The following is a 16544-nucleotide window of genomic DNA, read 5'->3' on the forward strand; positions in this document are numbered from 1 at the left end:
CTTCCGCCAGCTCACATTATTCAGCACTGGTCTGGATTTTCCTGAGTGAGAGATGCACTGACTCCGCCTCTTCACATCCTCATCTCATCTCATTATCTGTAGCCGCTTTATCCTGTTCTACAGGGTCGCAGGCGAGCTGGATCCTATCCCAGCTGACTACAGGCGAAAGGCGGGGTTCACCCTGGACAAGTCGCCAGGTCATCACAGGGCTGACACATAGACACAGACAACCATTCACACTCACATTCACACCTACGCTCAATTTAGAGTCACCAGTTAACCTAACCTGCATGTCTTTGGACTGTGGGGGAAACCGGAGCACCCGGAGGAAACCCACGCGGACACGGGGAGAACATGCAAACTCCACACAGAAAGGCCCTCGCCGGCCACGGGGCTCGAACCCGGACCTTCTTGCTGTGAGGCGACAGCGCTAACCACTACACCACCGTGCCGCCTACTTTTAAACTATTTTTAAAATATATTAAAAGTCATAAATGCCAGCAATTTACCAACAATGACATTTAATTTATTAATGAATGACACATCGCACATTTCAGCAGTTTATAGTGAGACTTAATGTCCTGTAGCTTTGGAGAGACGAGTACATCCTGTTCTCATTTGTCGTAGCGGCGATAAACAGTCCTTCAACCCACCCACCCCCCAAAAAAAAAAAACAACTTTCCTGTGCTGATGAATTCCACATTATAAACTTGACCATTCCAGAGCTCTGACACTGGAGACTCCTTCCATAAAATATTCAATAAAAGTTTCCTCCCCAAAGTTGTCACCACATAAATCTTTTACTTTGTTAAACGATAAGGTTTGTTTGTTTGTTTGTATATCTGTTTATTAGTAAGCTTAAATGAGGTGGTTGGTTTCCTGTCCCTGTGAAGGAGTCATTACTCCCCAAATGATAAAGTATCAACCACAAACGAGTGCATTCATATCAACCGAATATGCAACTGCGCTACAGTCAGAGCTGCTGTTCTAGAAAACTAATCAATCAACACCTTCTGACCAATCAGAGTCCAGTACCTCAGTGGTCTGAGATTTTGTTGAAACCTTTATTTACTTAAACTCTGAAAAATGGAAATGTGCTGTGATGAAGGCAGACTTCCTGTGGAGTGGGAGAGTGGGTGCTGTTCTGACAAATGACCACTAGGTGGCAGCTCAATAACAACTGCACTTTTACACGCATTCCAATGAAATCACTTTACATGAACATGCTTTTCTTTTCTGCACCTTGGTTAAGTCTGTGCTGCATTGAGTCCAGAAGTTTTAAAACACACTTCATGATTAATGTTAATATTTTACTCTCATACAACAGCAGCAGCACAGCGGAGATTTAATTAACTCAAATATTTCCAAACTCTGTCTCACTGTCTGTCTGTCTGTCTGCCTTTCATCCTGTCTCACACTTCCTTTCTAGAGCTCTCTCTCTGTTACACTTTCTTTCTTTTCCTCAGTGTGTGTGTGTGTGTGTGTGTGAGATCAGTGTCTGATGACAGTTTCTGGACTGCTGGCAGAAGGAGAGGACAGACAGCCCAAGCCAACAGTGGCTCATCCACGCAAACAGATAGCGAGATCCCACATGCATCCTGACGTCAGAAACACTGTTCACAGGGTGACCTCGTCCACATGCTGAGCTCCGGTGCTTACATGAAGGTCATGCGATGGTACTTAGAGCCCAGACTGAAATAAATAATTTAAGCTAGCCAGCTAGCTTGCATGACCCTGAGGAATTGTCCTGAGAGAATTTCAGATTAACTTTAGGGACATCCAGTGCATAGACATCGAATGTCCCATGCACTGATTTTCAAAGACAATATCAGTTTTAAACCCAGATCTAGTCTCGAGGATGCATCCGAGACTGTCGGACCAATCAACATGTTCAGTTGTTTTCACATTAGGGAAGGGAATTAGAGAAATTAATTGGGGAAACAAAACAAAGCCAGCTGTGAAAAACAAAGACCCTGGCCTGAAGGGGCTTCCACTCAACTTCAGGAGTGTTTTGAGTCAAACCTATTTGTACGACAAGGCATTGAGGACGACACATCCGCTGTCCTGTTTACATCTCATCTCATTATCTGTAGCCGCTTTATCCTGTTCTACAGGGTCGCAGGCGAGCTGGATCCTATCCCAGCTGACTACGGGCGAAAGGCGGGGTTCACCCTGGACAAGTCGCCAGGTCATCACAGGGCTGACACATAGACATAGATAACCATTCACACTCACATTCACACCTACGCTCAATTTAGAGTCACCAGTTAACCTAACCTGCATGTCTTTGGACTGTGGGGGAAACCGGAGCACCCGGAGGAAACCCACGCGGACACGGGGAGAACATGCAAACTCCACACAGAAAGGCCCTCGCCGGCCACGGGGCTCGAACCCGGACCTTCTTGCTGTGGGGCGACAACGCTAACCACTACACCACCGTGCCACCCAGCCTGTTTACAACCCCGATTCCAAAAAAGTTGGGACAAAGTACAAATTGTAAATAAAAACGGAATGCAATAATTTACAAATCTCAAAAACTGATATTGTATTCACAATAGAACATAGACAACATATCAAATGTCGAAAGTGAGACATTTTGAAATTTCATGCCAAATATTGGCTCATTTGAAATTTCATGACAGCAACACATCTCAAAAAAGTTGGGACAGGGGCAATAAGAGGCTGGAAAAGTTAAAGGTACAAAAAAGGAACAGCTGGAGGACCAAATTGCAACTCATTAGGTCAATTGGCAATAGGTCATTAACATGACTGGGTATAAAAAGAGCATCTTGGAGTGGCAGCGGCTCTCAGAAGTAAAGATGGGAAGAGGATCACCAATCCCCCTAATTCTGCGCCCACAAATAGTGGAGCAATATCAGAAAGGAGTTCGACAGTGTAAAATTGCAAAGAGTTTGAACATATCATCATCTACAGTGCATAATATCATCAAAAGATTCAGAGAATCTGGAAGAATCTCTGTGCGTAAGGGTCAAGGCCGGAAAACCATACTGGGTGCCCGTGATCTTCGGGCCCTTAGACGGCACTGCATCACATACAGGCATGCTTCTGTATTGGAAATCACAAAATGGGCTCAGGAATATTTCCAGAGAACATTATCTGTGAACACAATTCACCGTGCCATCCGCCGTTGCCAGCTAAAACTCTATAGTTCAAAGAAGAAGCCGTATCTAAACACGATCCAGAAGCGCAGACGTCTTCTCTGGGCCAAGGCTCATTTAAAATGGACTGTGGCAAAGTGGAAAACTGTTCTGTGGTCAGACGAATCAAAATTTGAAGTTCTTTATAGAAATCAGGGACGCCGTGTCATTCGGACTAAAGAGGAGAAGGACGACCCGAGTTGTTATCAGCGCTCAGTTCAGAAGCCTGCATCTCTGATGGTATGGGGTTGCATTAGTGCGTGTGGCATGGGCAGCTTACACATCTGGAAAGACACCATCAATGCTGAAAGGTATATCCAGGTTCTAGAGCAACATATGCTCCCATCCAGACGACGTCTCTTTCAGGGAAGACCTTGCATTTTCCAACATGACAATGCCAAACCACATACTGCATCAATTACAGCATCATGGCTGCGTAGAAGAAGGGTCCGGGTACTGAACTGGCCAGCCTGCAGTCCAGATCTTTCACCCATAGAAAACATTTGGCGCATCATAAAACGGAAGATACGACAAAAAAGACCTAAGACAGTTGAGCAACTAGAATCCTACATTAGACAAGAATGGGTTAACATTCCTATCCCTAAACTTGAGCAACTTGTCTCCTCAGTCCCCAGACGTTTACAGACTGTTGTAAAGAGAAAAGGGGATGTCTCACAGTGGGAAACATGGCCTTGTCCCAACTTTTTTGAGATGTGTTGTTGTCATGAAATTTAAAATCACCTAATTTTTCTCTTTAAATGATCCATTTTCTCAGTTTAAACATTTGATATGTCATCTATGTTCTATTCTGAATAAAATATGGAATTTTGAAACTTCCACATCACTGCATTCCGTTTTTATTTACAATTTGTACTTTGTCCCAACTTTTTTGGAATCGGGGTTGTACATATGGAGTTGTATTGATGTCACTGTTGACAATCACATGATCCATTCCAAGGCAAGGCAAGTTTATTTCTATAGCGCATTTCATACACAGTGGCAGTTCAATGTGCTTTACAGAGGTAAAGGCAAAACAGTAAACAATAGAAAATAAAATTACATAAAATAAAGGGGAAGAAGAGAGAAAAATAAAAATAAGAATTAAGCAATAGTAGAAATAAAATAATAAAATGAAGTAAAAGTTCAGTAAAAACAGCAAAATAAAATAGAATAAAAGTTAAGTAAAGTTTAAAACATGCAAAGACTGTAAAAGTTAAGTAAAGTTTAAAACATGTAAAGATGATGATGTTTATCAGTTAGCAGAAAGCATCTGAGAACAGCTTGGTCTTTAGTCTAGATTTGAAGCTGCTAACAGCAGGAGCATTTTTGATGTCCTGTGGCAGTTGGTTCCATAGCTGCACTGCATAGTAGCTAAAAGCTGCTTTACCACACTTTGTTTTAACAACAGGTTTTACCAGTAAATTTTGCTGCTGCGATCTGGTAGATCTGATTGGGTTCGGCCGCTGCAACATATCAGAGAGGTAATTGGGCCCTGTACCATTTAGAGATTTGTACACCAGCAGCAATGCTTTAAAGTCAATTCTGTAGCTTACTGGAAGCCAGTGAAGGGACCTTAGAATTGGAGTAATGTGCTCTGTTCTTTTTGTTCGTGTGAGAACCCTCGCCGCTGCATTTTGAACCAGCTGAAGTCGTTTGATGGTCTTTTTTGGCAGGCCTGTGAAAAGGCCATTGCAGTAGTCAACCCTACTAGAGATGAAGGCATGGATAAGTTTTTCCAGATCATTTTTTGACATAAGTCCTCTTAGATTGGAAATGTTTTTTAGGTGATAAAATGCTGATTTAGTGATTGCTTTCATGTGACTGTCAAAGTTTAGCTCGCTGTCAATGAAAACACCAAGATTTTTAATCATATCTTTTGTTTTAATCCCCTTTGTGTCAAGAATAGTGGTAATCCTGAGTCTTTCATCTTTTTTCCCCAAATAGAATTACTTCTGTTTTATCTGTGTTTAGCTGAAGAAAACTTTGTGACACCCAGTTGTTGATTTGGTCGATACACTGGTAGAGACATTCAAGGGGGGCGTAATCATTAGGTGATAGAGCAAAATAAATTTGGGTGTCATCTGCATAGCAGTGATACAAAACTGAGTTGTTCTTGATAATTTATCCAAGTGGGAGCATATAAAGGTTGAATAGTAATGGTCCAAGGATCGACCCCTGGGGGACACCACAGGTCAAGGACATTGATGTTGAGGTACAATTTCCCATGGTAACAAAGAAGCTTCTATCTTTTAAGTATGATTTTAACCAATTGATAACTTTACCAGTCAACCCAACCCAGTGTTCAAGTCGATATAGCAGTATGTTGTGATCAACAGTACCAAAAGCTGCACTGAGGTCCAGTAACACCAGGACCGATGTTTTGCCTGCATCAGTATTAAGACGTATGTCATTTATAACTTTAATCAGCGCTGTTTCAGTGCTGTGATTGGCATGAAATCCTGACTGAAAGTTATCAAAACAGCTGTTTGATATCAAGAAGGCAGTTAATTGGTTGAAGACAATTTTTTCAAGGATTTTCCCGATGAATGGTAGATTTGATATTGGCCTGTAGTTGTTCAATACTGAAGCATCCAGATTATTCTTTTTAAGTAGGGGCTTTATAACGGCTTTTTTCAGGGACACAGGAACAATGCCAGTCTCTAGGGATGTATTTATGATCTGAAGCACATCTGTAATTATGAGGTGAAGAACAGACTTAAAGTTGGTGGGCAGAATGTCCAATTCAGATGTTGAGGAACTGAGATTTTGTACAGTTTTTTCAAGAGTCTCGTAATCAATCAAACAAAATTCTGACATTGTGTTGAAATTGTCTGTCTGTGTCACTGGTGATTGCAGCTTTTCAGTTATTTGCAACTGAGATATATTATGAGCAATATTCTGCCGTATTTTATCAATTTTACCTTTGAAGAAAGATGCAAACTCATTGCATTTATTAACTGAGAGAAGTTCAGGTGCTAATTGTGGTGGGGGATTAGTTAGCTTCTCTACTGTTGAAAATAGCACACGGGCATTGTTCATATTCCTGCTGATGATGTTGGAGAAGAAAGACTGTCTTGCTTTACCAATTTCATAATTATATTTACAAAGCACCTCTTTATGGATTTGATAATGGATGTGAAGTTTAGATTTGCGCCATTTTCTTTCAGTCTTCCTACATTCTCTCTTTAGCAATTTAACAGCTGGGTACTGCTTCCATGGTGCTTTCTGCTTGTCACTGACTCTTTTGATTTTGAATGGAGCAATGTCATCCATAATTTGGGTCATATTTAAATTAAAAATTTCCAGTAAGTCGTCTACAGAGTCTGACATTTTAGTTGAGATCCGAGAGAGAGCTTGCTCAAAGAGAACACGTGTTGTCATTTATGACTCTCCTACCCATAGTCGTTGAGCTGTTCTGAATGTGAAGGGACATAGAAACATCAGAGAAAACACAGAAATGATCAGATAAGGCCAGGCCAACAACAGTAGTAGAAACAGGAAGACCCTTTGTGATAACAAGGTCAAGGGTATGACCACGAGAGTGGGTCGGCCCCTGTACATATTGTACTAGGTTGAAGTTGTCAATAAGTGCAAACAACAAAACATGGACGACCAGGGACATCCAGCTTCTGCCGTAAGACCAAAATACAGCCTTCAGCTCTGGTAACAGGGAACTTGACCGTGATGTCAGGTCAAACCTGAAGGAGAGCCTTGAAGGATGCGAAGGAATCCTAGAGGCAGAAGATTAAGGGTCATCTCAAAGGCAGCAAAGATCCAACCTCCAACGGCAGCGACTTGCAAGCTGAGGAACTCAACCACCTCTTTGCTTGTTTTGAGGAGAACGAGGCAGAGACTGGGACAGCACCCCTGCCAAATGCCAAGAGCCTGGCACTCACTGTTGGCACAGATGTCAGAATAGTGCTCTGAAGTGTCAAACCAAGGAAAGCTGCTGGCCCTGATGGAATTCCAGGGAGAGCACTCAGAGAATGTGTGGATCACACTGGCAGAGGTGTTGAGTCTGCCAGCATTGTGCTGGTCCCAAAGAATACAACAATCAGTGATCTCAATGACTTCAGACCTGTGGCTCTCACCTCCACTGTTCATGAAGTGCTTGAGATCCTGGTCCTCAGACACATCAACTCTTCACTTCCACAAATCCTGAACCATTTCCAATTTGCCTACAGAGCCAAACAGGTCAACAGAGGATAACACAGCTCACCACACTGCACTGACTCACCAGGAACACACGCATGTGAGGATGATGTTCGTGGACTATAGTTCTGTGTTCAGAACGGTTGGATGATTTTACCAACAGAGTCTCCAAATGGCTCAACCTGGGTGTCAGCCAGAAGACATGCAGGTGAATGAAGGCCTTCGCCACAAACTGATTGTAGATCATCAGGCTGCATCCATATTCATACATTTTAGTTTTAACACACATCACTTTTACAATGTTTACACCTGGAGGAGTCCACACTACTGCTGAGTTTTTGAGCCCCAAAAACATACTATTGGAAACACTGCTGGTCTCGGTTTGGTTTGAAAACTCCAGGGCAAAAACAGAAATGTTTGAAAATGATGACGCAGACACTTGTTCACTTCCTGATCAGGTCTTATTAGTCATACAATGTATCCTTCCCATGCTCTGATCATGTGACCCTTTTCTGGAAGAAAACAACATAGACGTAGGTTGGGGGTCCATCATTCCCTATCCCGGACACTCAGCACTGGAGCTCCACAAGGGCTCCAATGACTGCATACCAACTGATCCTCAACACAGCGGTGATGACACTGCTTACAGGGATGAGGTCTGCAAACTGTCAGAATGGTGCTTCATCAGTAACTTGGCACTCAACACCTCCAAAACAAAGGAATGGAGAATCAGCTTCAGGAAGCATAAAGAGGAGCCCTACATCTAGACATCAGAGGAGACAAAGTCAAGGTACACATCTCTCCCAGGACCTCATGTAGACCGTGAACACAAGATCTCTAAAGAAAGCACAGAAGCAGCTCTACTTCATAAGGACACTGAGGAAAGCTAACCTGTCCAAGCAGCTCCTGGTGTCCTTTCATCACCGCTTCATAAAAAGCATTTTCGTCTCTGGTATCTCAGTGCGGTAGACCAGCTGCTCATCAGATCAGCCCAGATCATCCAACATCCAGAACCCCATGTCTACTCCAAGCCACAAGCATCATCAAGGTCACATCTCTTCACTCTGCTTCCCTCTGGAAGGCGCTATTGGTCTACCAAGGCCCACACTTTTAGACTCCTGGGAAAGTTTGACTTGAGTGCCATCAATACCGTTTCTTGTGAAATCTATTTGTCCAATCATATAACATCTCTTTCACATTTGACATCTGTTTGTGTTTTCTTGCAGCATTAGAGTTGTGTTACTTCCACCAATAGTGAAGTCACGTATTTTCCTGCTACTGGATATTATTGCGCCCTCTGCTGTCTCAACACCAGAATTACAGTGAGGAAAAACTAAGATTATGCAGCAGCCTGAGGTAATCACAATTTATTTTTTTATTGTATTGAATCAAAATTTGCATCACAATTTGTCACACAGTATATTGCGACATCCCTATTATTCTCCAAGAATATGAGAACAACTCCGAGGTTGAACTCATAATTTGTATAAATTGTATGTATTCTTCAAAAAGAAAAAAAAATGACATGACACATGAGGTTTTCTGTATGATATAATGCACATGCTATTAGAGAATAGCCTTATTTAATCCATAGAAAACATCCATTCATTATCCATAACTGCTTATCCTGTGCAGGGTTAGAGGCGGGCTGGATCCCATCCCAGCTGACTACGGGTGAAAGGCGGGGTTCACCCTGGACAAGTCGCCAGGTCATCACAGGGCTGACACATAGACACAGACAACCATTCACACTCACATTCACACCTACGCTCAATTTAGAGTCACCAGTTAACCTAACCTGCATGTCTTTGGACTGTGGGGGAAACCGGAGCACCCGGAGGAAACCCACGCGGACACGGGGAGAACATGCAAACTCCGCACAGAAAGGCCCTCGCCGGCCACGGGGCTCGAACCCGGACCTTCTTGCTGTGAGGCGACAGCGCTAACCACTACACCACCGTGCCGCCCTGAGGAAAAAACAACAATCATCATCATCTCAGTCATGAGAGAAAAAATATTTACCTCAGTGGAGATAGAGAGAGAGGAAGAGAAGCAAAAAGAAATTGCATTATAATTCAAACCCCTCAACTTTAATATCACTTCGATAATAAAAATGAATTCCGGCGGCTGCCTGAGATATTACAGCAAACACACACAGAGTTATGAAGAGGCAGATGGATAATCACGCAGGCAGGATTATCAGATGATTTAAACCAAACCAGAGATTTTATTTCTTTTCCTCGAGACTGTAGCAGTGTGTTTGCACTGTGAGATTTCACTTCACTCATCCACATTTAATTAAAAAGGATAAACTCCTTCCACTAAAGGAGGCATGATGTCATTTACAGCAATAACATCACATCTCACTCCTCAGGTGAGCACTCACTGGTGATTAGAACCCAGGGGTTTGGTTTGGTTTCATTCCCTGAGTGAATCGAACTGAAACCAAGTCCACTGGGCTTTCGGGCTGTTTTCATTGATTTAAGTATTGGCACCCTTGGCGGCTCACTGCCATTAAAACAAACTCAATGGTGCCGTGTGTTCAACAGTATAAAAGGAATTTTAACAATACAAAATAAGACCAGTTAACTTTCATACATTTCTGTATTTTAACATCAGAGTACATTATCCCAAAAGTGTCGTCTTTATTTTCCCCCCAGTAAAAACAGCAGATAAGCAAACTGATTATACATAAACACTATAAATAAGGTTAAAATGCGAATTAGAAAGTGATGAAAGACGTTGTTTGCTTTCTTGCACCCTTCAGCAGAGAAGCATTCAAACAGTGTGGTCGAACCTGTTACCATGGAAACTGAATTGTTTGTGTGTAATATATACAGTCCTGTGCAAAAGTCTTCAGCACATGCAAAGAAATGCTGTAGACCAAAAATGGCTGAAAAATAATTAAATGAAATGTTTCAACATTTAAAAAAAATTACTATAAACATTTTTTTCTACCCTGTAGAACAGGATAAATTGGCTAGAGATAATGAGATGAGATACTATAAACAATAATCAGTGAGCCATAATAAATGAAACATTGTCAGTATTTGGTGTGAGACGACCCTTTGCTATTAAAAAGAAAAGAAAAGAAAAAAAAAGTCTCAGGTCCAGTGAGTGCAGTTTTATGTGGAAATGATCTGTAGGTTTTCCTGAGCATCTTACAGAACCAGCCGCAGTTCTTCCGGACACTTTGACTGTCACACTCACTTCTTCATTTTACACCAAAACCCAGCAGCCTTCATTATGTTTTCTTTTTTCATCTGAAAAGTGTCTCTTATGGAATATACTGCTCAGATACAAACTTTTTTCTTTCCTGTAACATTGAATTTTGTGCTGGAAAACAAACGTTTGGACTCTAAAATATTTTTGTAATGTTTTGACTTGATAATGTAGAAGCCATAAAATAGAAATCTATAAAATTTGTCTGGAAAAAAAAAATAGGGGGCTGAAGACTTTTGCAAAGCACTGTGTGTGCTGGCGGTGTGGGACTTGTTTTCATGTGCCTTTTGCTGGGACTGTGGCTGCTACACCACTGGAATGACATCCTGACCTTTATTTTAAATTAATTAATTCCATATAATTGTAAAGCGGCCTTGGGCTTTGAGAAAGGCGCTATATACAGTGGTGCTTGAAAGTTTGTGAACCCTTTAGAATTTTCTATATTTCTGCATAAATATGACCTAAAACATCATCAGATTTTCACACAAGTCCTAAAAGTAGATAAAGAGAACCCAGTTAAACAAATGAAACAAAAATATTATACTTGGTCATTTATTTATTGATGAAAATGATCCAATATTACATATCTGTGAGTGGCAAAAGTATGTGAACCTTTGCTTTCAGTATCTGGTGTGACCCCCTTGTGCAGCAATAACTGCAACTAAACGTTTGCGGTAACTGTTGATCAGTCCTGCACACCGGCTTGGAGGAATTTTAGCCCGTTCCTCCGTACAGAACAGCTTCAACTCTGGGATGTTGGTGGGTTTCCTCACATGAACTGCTCGCTTCAGGTCCTTCCACAACATTTCCATTGGATTAAGGTCAAAACTTTGACTTGGCCATTCCAAAACATTTACTTTATTCTTCTTTAACCATTCTTTGGTAGAATGACTTGTGTGCTTAGGGTCGTTGTCTTGCTGCATGACCCACCTTCTCTTGAGATTCAATTCATGGACAGATGTCCTGACATTTTCCTTTGGAATTTGCTGGTATAATTCAAAATTCATTGTTCCATTAATGATGGCAAGCCGTCCTGGCCCAGATGCAGCAAAACAGGCCCAAACCATGATACTACCATCACCATGTTTCACAGATGGGATAAGGTTCTTATGCTGGAATGCAGTGTTTTCCTTTCTCCAAACAGTTCGCTTCTCATTTAAACCAAAAAGTTCTATTTTGGTCTCATTCGTCCACAAAACATTTTTCCAATAGGCTTCTGGCTTGTCCACGTGATCTTTAGCAAACTGCAGATGAGCAGCAATGTTCTTTTTGGAGAGCAGTGGCTTTCTCCTTGCAACCCTGCCATGCACACCATTGTTGTTCAGTGTTCTCCTGATGGTGGACTCATGAACATTAGCCAATGTGAGAGAGGCCTTCAGTTGCTTAGAAGTTACCCTGGGGTCCTTTGTGACCTCGCCGACTATTACACGCCTTGCTCTTGGAGTGATCTTTGTTGGTCGCCCACTCCTGGGGAGGGTAACAATGGTCTTGAATTTCCTCCATTTGTACACAATCTGTCTGACTGTGGATTGGTGGAGTCCAAACTCTTTAGAGATGGTTTTATAACCTTTTCCAGCCTGATGAGCATCAACAACACTTTTTCTGAGGTCCTCAGAAATCTCCTTTGTTCATGCCATGATACACTTCCACAAACGTGTTGTGAAGATCAGACTTTGATAGATCCCTGTTCTTTAAATAAAACAGGGTGCCCACTCACACCTGATTGTCATCCCATTGATTGAAAACACCTGACTCTAATTTCACCTTCACATTAACTGCTAATCCTAGAGGTTCACATACTTTTGCCACTCACATATGTAATATTGGATCATTTTCCTCAATAAATAAATGACCAAGTATAATATTTTTGTCTCATTTTTTTAAACTAGGTTCTCTTTATCTACTTTTAGGACTTGTGTGAAAATCTAATGATGTTTTAGGTCATATTTATGCAGAAATATAGAAAATTCTAAAGGATTCACAAACTTTCAAGCACCACTGTAAATTGAAATTATGGGTCCGTCTCAGAAACTGCTCTCTCATTTGGGATATTATGGTCAAAAAATAAATTTTCTAATTTTACTTTTTTTTTGCATTTACCTCACACTCAATGTTTCTTTTGTCATGTTTAATAAGAATAAAGATAGCATCTTGCTTTATCTGGCCTCCACTGTGGATTTTTTATTACAATTCAAATGCTTTTGTAAAATTGATTTACATATAAAATAATTACATCATGAAGAATTAAAGCCCCTCCTTCACAGATGAGTGAAAATATTGAATAAATTTCCTCTTTTTGATTGCTTGGGTTAAAAATGCCAAGTTATGATGACTGAATTGATTATTCACTTAAATATGAATAATATGATACATTTTGGGTGTTTGATATGGCGAAAGATGAGAATAACGGCGATGGTAAAAGAACAGCGACTGTACCGGCTGAAGGTCGTGCGGGTCTCTACTGCGGTGCGCGAGCAACGGGACATCACTACCACACCGGACGGAGCGCGAGGCGGGGGTGGGGCAAAATGACTGGCCGTAGATTCTATCAAAAGTTCGATCTAAATTGACCACGGTTGTAAAATATTGGCCAAAAATACGCAAACACTACGAAATATGAAAGTAAGATGAAAAAGAAACATTCTATTGCCTTATACTGCAAGACTAAAACAAAATAAAACTGTCAAAACCTTTTCAGTGATAACGTCCGAACAGATCACCCGCGTAACAGAGAGACCGCAAATGGAAGCAAGATCAACTTCTAACTGCTGAAGTGGAAAATTCCATTCTGCACATGCAAATCGTTAATGTGTGTCCTTCCCCGCACACAAATAACACGCTACGGTAAAAAATAGACCACAACTCATTTTACACAGCAAAATCCCCAGTGTTGAATTAACACCCAGAGTGTTTATATAGGTTCAATTGGAACCAAATTAACTCTGAAAGCGTTAAATCAATACTGAGGAATTTGCTGTTTATAGCTCAGAAATTCGTACAAGACCAGCTACCATGGTAACATATTCTGTAAGAAACATATTCTATACCTAACTTTCAGCTTTCGTTTTAAAAAACAAAATCACAGATTTATAACTAAATGTTTATATGGCGTAGTGATTTTAAGTTACTACTTTTGGTGAAGTAGTGACCTTGACCCTGAGGCTTTCTGTTTAGATCAAAACACACGATCGTATTGGTTTTGGGTGTGGGGAAAATGGAGTTACGACGGTGATCAAATATTTTGCATGATGTTTTATTACAGTTATGATTATTCTGTGAGCGCACCAATCCTTAGGTGTATAAAGTTACAACTTAAAATACAATTAGTGATAACTGTAGACTTTTCAGTGGACGACAACCTTTTTAAGGGAATGCGATGTAGTCAACCATTTATCATGTCCCAGATAAATTTTTCCACAAATTTGCAGAATTTTTGCCAAATTCTGAATAGAGTATTCACATCAAAGATTTAGTTTTATCTGTATTATTTCTTTCATCATTTTATTTCAAATTAAAACCAACATCACCATTCAAAACCGTATAGTTTATTGACTGAGTATATTTAGTGGGGGACCCCCACAGTACCCAGTTTCTGAGACAGACCCATATATATGAATGAGTGATTCCACGCTTATGGGTACTGAAATGGGGACATGAACTTATTTTTAAAAATTCACCTAAAACCATTTCTTTTTTTACCATCAGGTCACAAAACATGTAATCTTTAATGAATGATGTGTTAAAAGATAACTTTAATTTTCTGAGATGTAATAAAAACATATTTATATGCCAAAGTCAGAATGTAACAGAAGTGTTGTGGACATATATATTCTCAATTTTAACAATGTAGAATTACTTTTTGAAACATAGGAAGGTGATGTTTTAGCAAATATCATTAATAAACATGTGTAGTAGAATAAACATACACATTCTTTCAATAAGATTAACATGGTATATAGCTAGATTGTAATTAATTTGTAACAGACGCGAGACGGACAATCGTAACAGAAGTAATGTAACAGACATCATTTTGGAACTCATAGGCTTGACTTTGGCATATAAATGTTTTTATTACATCTCAGAAAATTAAAGTTATCTTTTAACATATCATTCATTAAAGATTACATGTTTTGTGACCTGATGGTAAAAAAAGAAATGGTTTTAGGTGAATAAGTTCATGTCCCCATTTCAGTACCCATAAGCGTGGAATCACTCATATATATACTGTATATGCACTCATGTGGTTGAAAGAAGTTAACGTGCACACTTTTAGTAAGTGCAGTAGTGTAACATCTCCTAAAATAGAAAGAAAGAAAGAAAGAAAGAAAGAAAGAAAGAAAGAAAGAAAGGCGTGTATCTAAACAAGGTTTGGGATGATTGATGTTTGTATCAGGAATCACAATGAATGTCTTCATTCTTAAAACATGCAGTTTATAATTTTATAAAAGGAGTTTAATTACAGGTCATCACTCCCTACAGTCCTGACTTCAGCTTTGCAAACATTTTTACCTTATCAACAGGTCATTAATTTAAAAAAAAAACCCTGACAAAAGTTAATCGCAGCCACAGACCACTTATAAGCAGCTTCTGGTACTTTTTCTGCTGTAATGATGTAATGTGTACATGATGGGACTTATATCTGTCTGGCCACGCCCCTTATCTCAAAACCCCTCCCACTTTTACAGGTAGTATGTATATATGTGAAGGGAACTGAAGCAGGACACGGATCATTATGGATTTGGATTTGTAACACTGTCCAGTTTGGAAAGTCACGTCATTTTACTCATTAATCTGTAAATTATTTTCCCCCAAGACAAGACACAACCACAAAGGCGAACTCCTCTGGAATGTTCTGCAGAAACATTTCCATGCCAATGAAATCAGAGTAAAGATGAAACAAGCCCAAAAGGTGTGTTTTTTTTTTTAATAACACGTTTCAATATTCCAACATCCATCATCCGTTTGTCGAACAGGTAAAAATCATCAAGGAGGAAAAATGTTGCTCTCAAGAAAAGAAATTTATTACTGAGTAATCATCCAAATCACCGAGTCTGTGAGCTACGTTACGAATCCAAACAACTGAACACAGTGAAGATTAGATTCAGATCATATTCAACACGTCATCTCTCCAAAACAAATTATAAAAATAGATTGCATTTTCAGGTACATATTTACAGTATCAAACAGAGAGCATGATGGGAAATGAAACACATTTCATTTGTGTGTGTGTGTGTATATAGAGTGAAAGCTCTTGTCAGCATCACAAACCATATGTTCCAGTTTTTACTGAAGCAGAATGAACAAGGACATGAACAGAAAATCAGCGTTTTAGGGACCGCTGGATTCTCACTCGTCTCCTCACACTGTCTGATTTAAACCATTTCTCGTGTACATAGCAAAGAGTCAACATTTTATAACCGCAGCATGTTACAATGATCATTTACGTGCTTTCTGATGCATAAATATTCATATTAGAGACAGAGACAGTGTTATACTCGTATACGATTCCTGTCCATGACATAAAACATCCCCCAAAATATTTAGACTGAAGAACAAACACACACTCACGTCTGGATCACAGAGCACGTGTGGAAAAACTGGATGAAAAACGAATGTAAGAGCTGAGTGAAACTCGTGAAGTGAACTTACGGACTGATTTTCTCAGGAAAAAGCCCAAAAAGAATCAGAAAGAAAACCAGCTTTAAAATTAATACAAGTTTGGGGTGGGTGGTATTTGAGGGGCAGGGGGTACTTACTTTTGGAAAAGGGGTTTTTAAACAGTACTAGAGAACTAAATCCTGTCCAAGGCTCTAATATGTCAAATGTTTCTCCATTATACACAAACGAATACGTTTTACACACACACACTCCTGATGAACACGACAACTTCGGATCAAATCATCAAAAAGGTCAGATTTGATTTTTCTTTATGGAACGTTTACGCAGCGTCACGTCCTCGTGTCCTTCTCACAAACATCCTTTAAAAAAGGTGACAAACAAATAAATTAATAA

General features: G+C 40.1%; 1 protein-coding gene across 1 annotated transcript in view; it reads left to right on the top strand.

Annotated features, from left to right (window-relative positions):
• Positions 1–16544, top strand: part of rps15a (ribosomal protein S15a) — a 480374-nt gene that overhangs the window by 151751 nt on the left and 312079 nt on the right. The gene's annotated exons all lie outside the window — the stretch shown is intronic.

The sequence above is a fragment of the Neoarius graeffei genome, chromosome 20, assembly GCF_027579695.1.
Source record: "Neoarius graeffei isolate fNeoGra1 chromosome 20, fNeoGra1.pri, whole genome shotgun sequence".
Taxonomy (NCBI): Eukaryota; Metazoa; Chordata; class Actinopteri; order Siluriformes; family Ariidae; genus Neoarius; species Neoarius graeffei.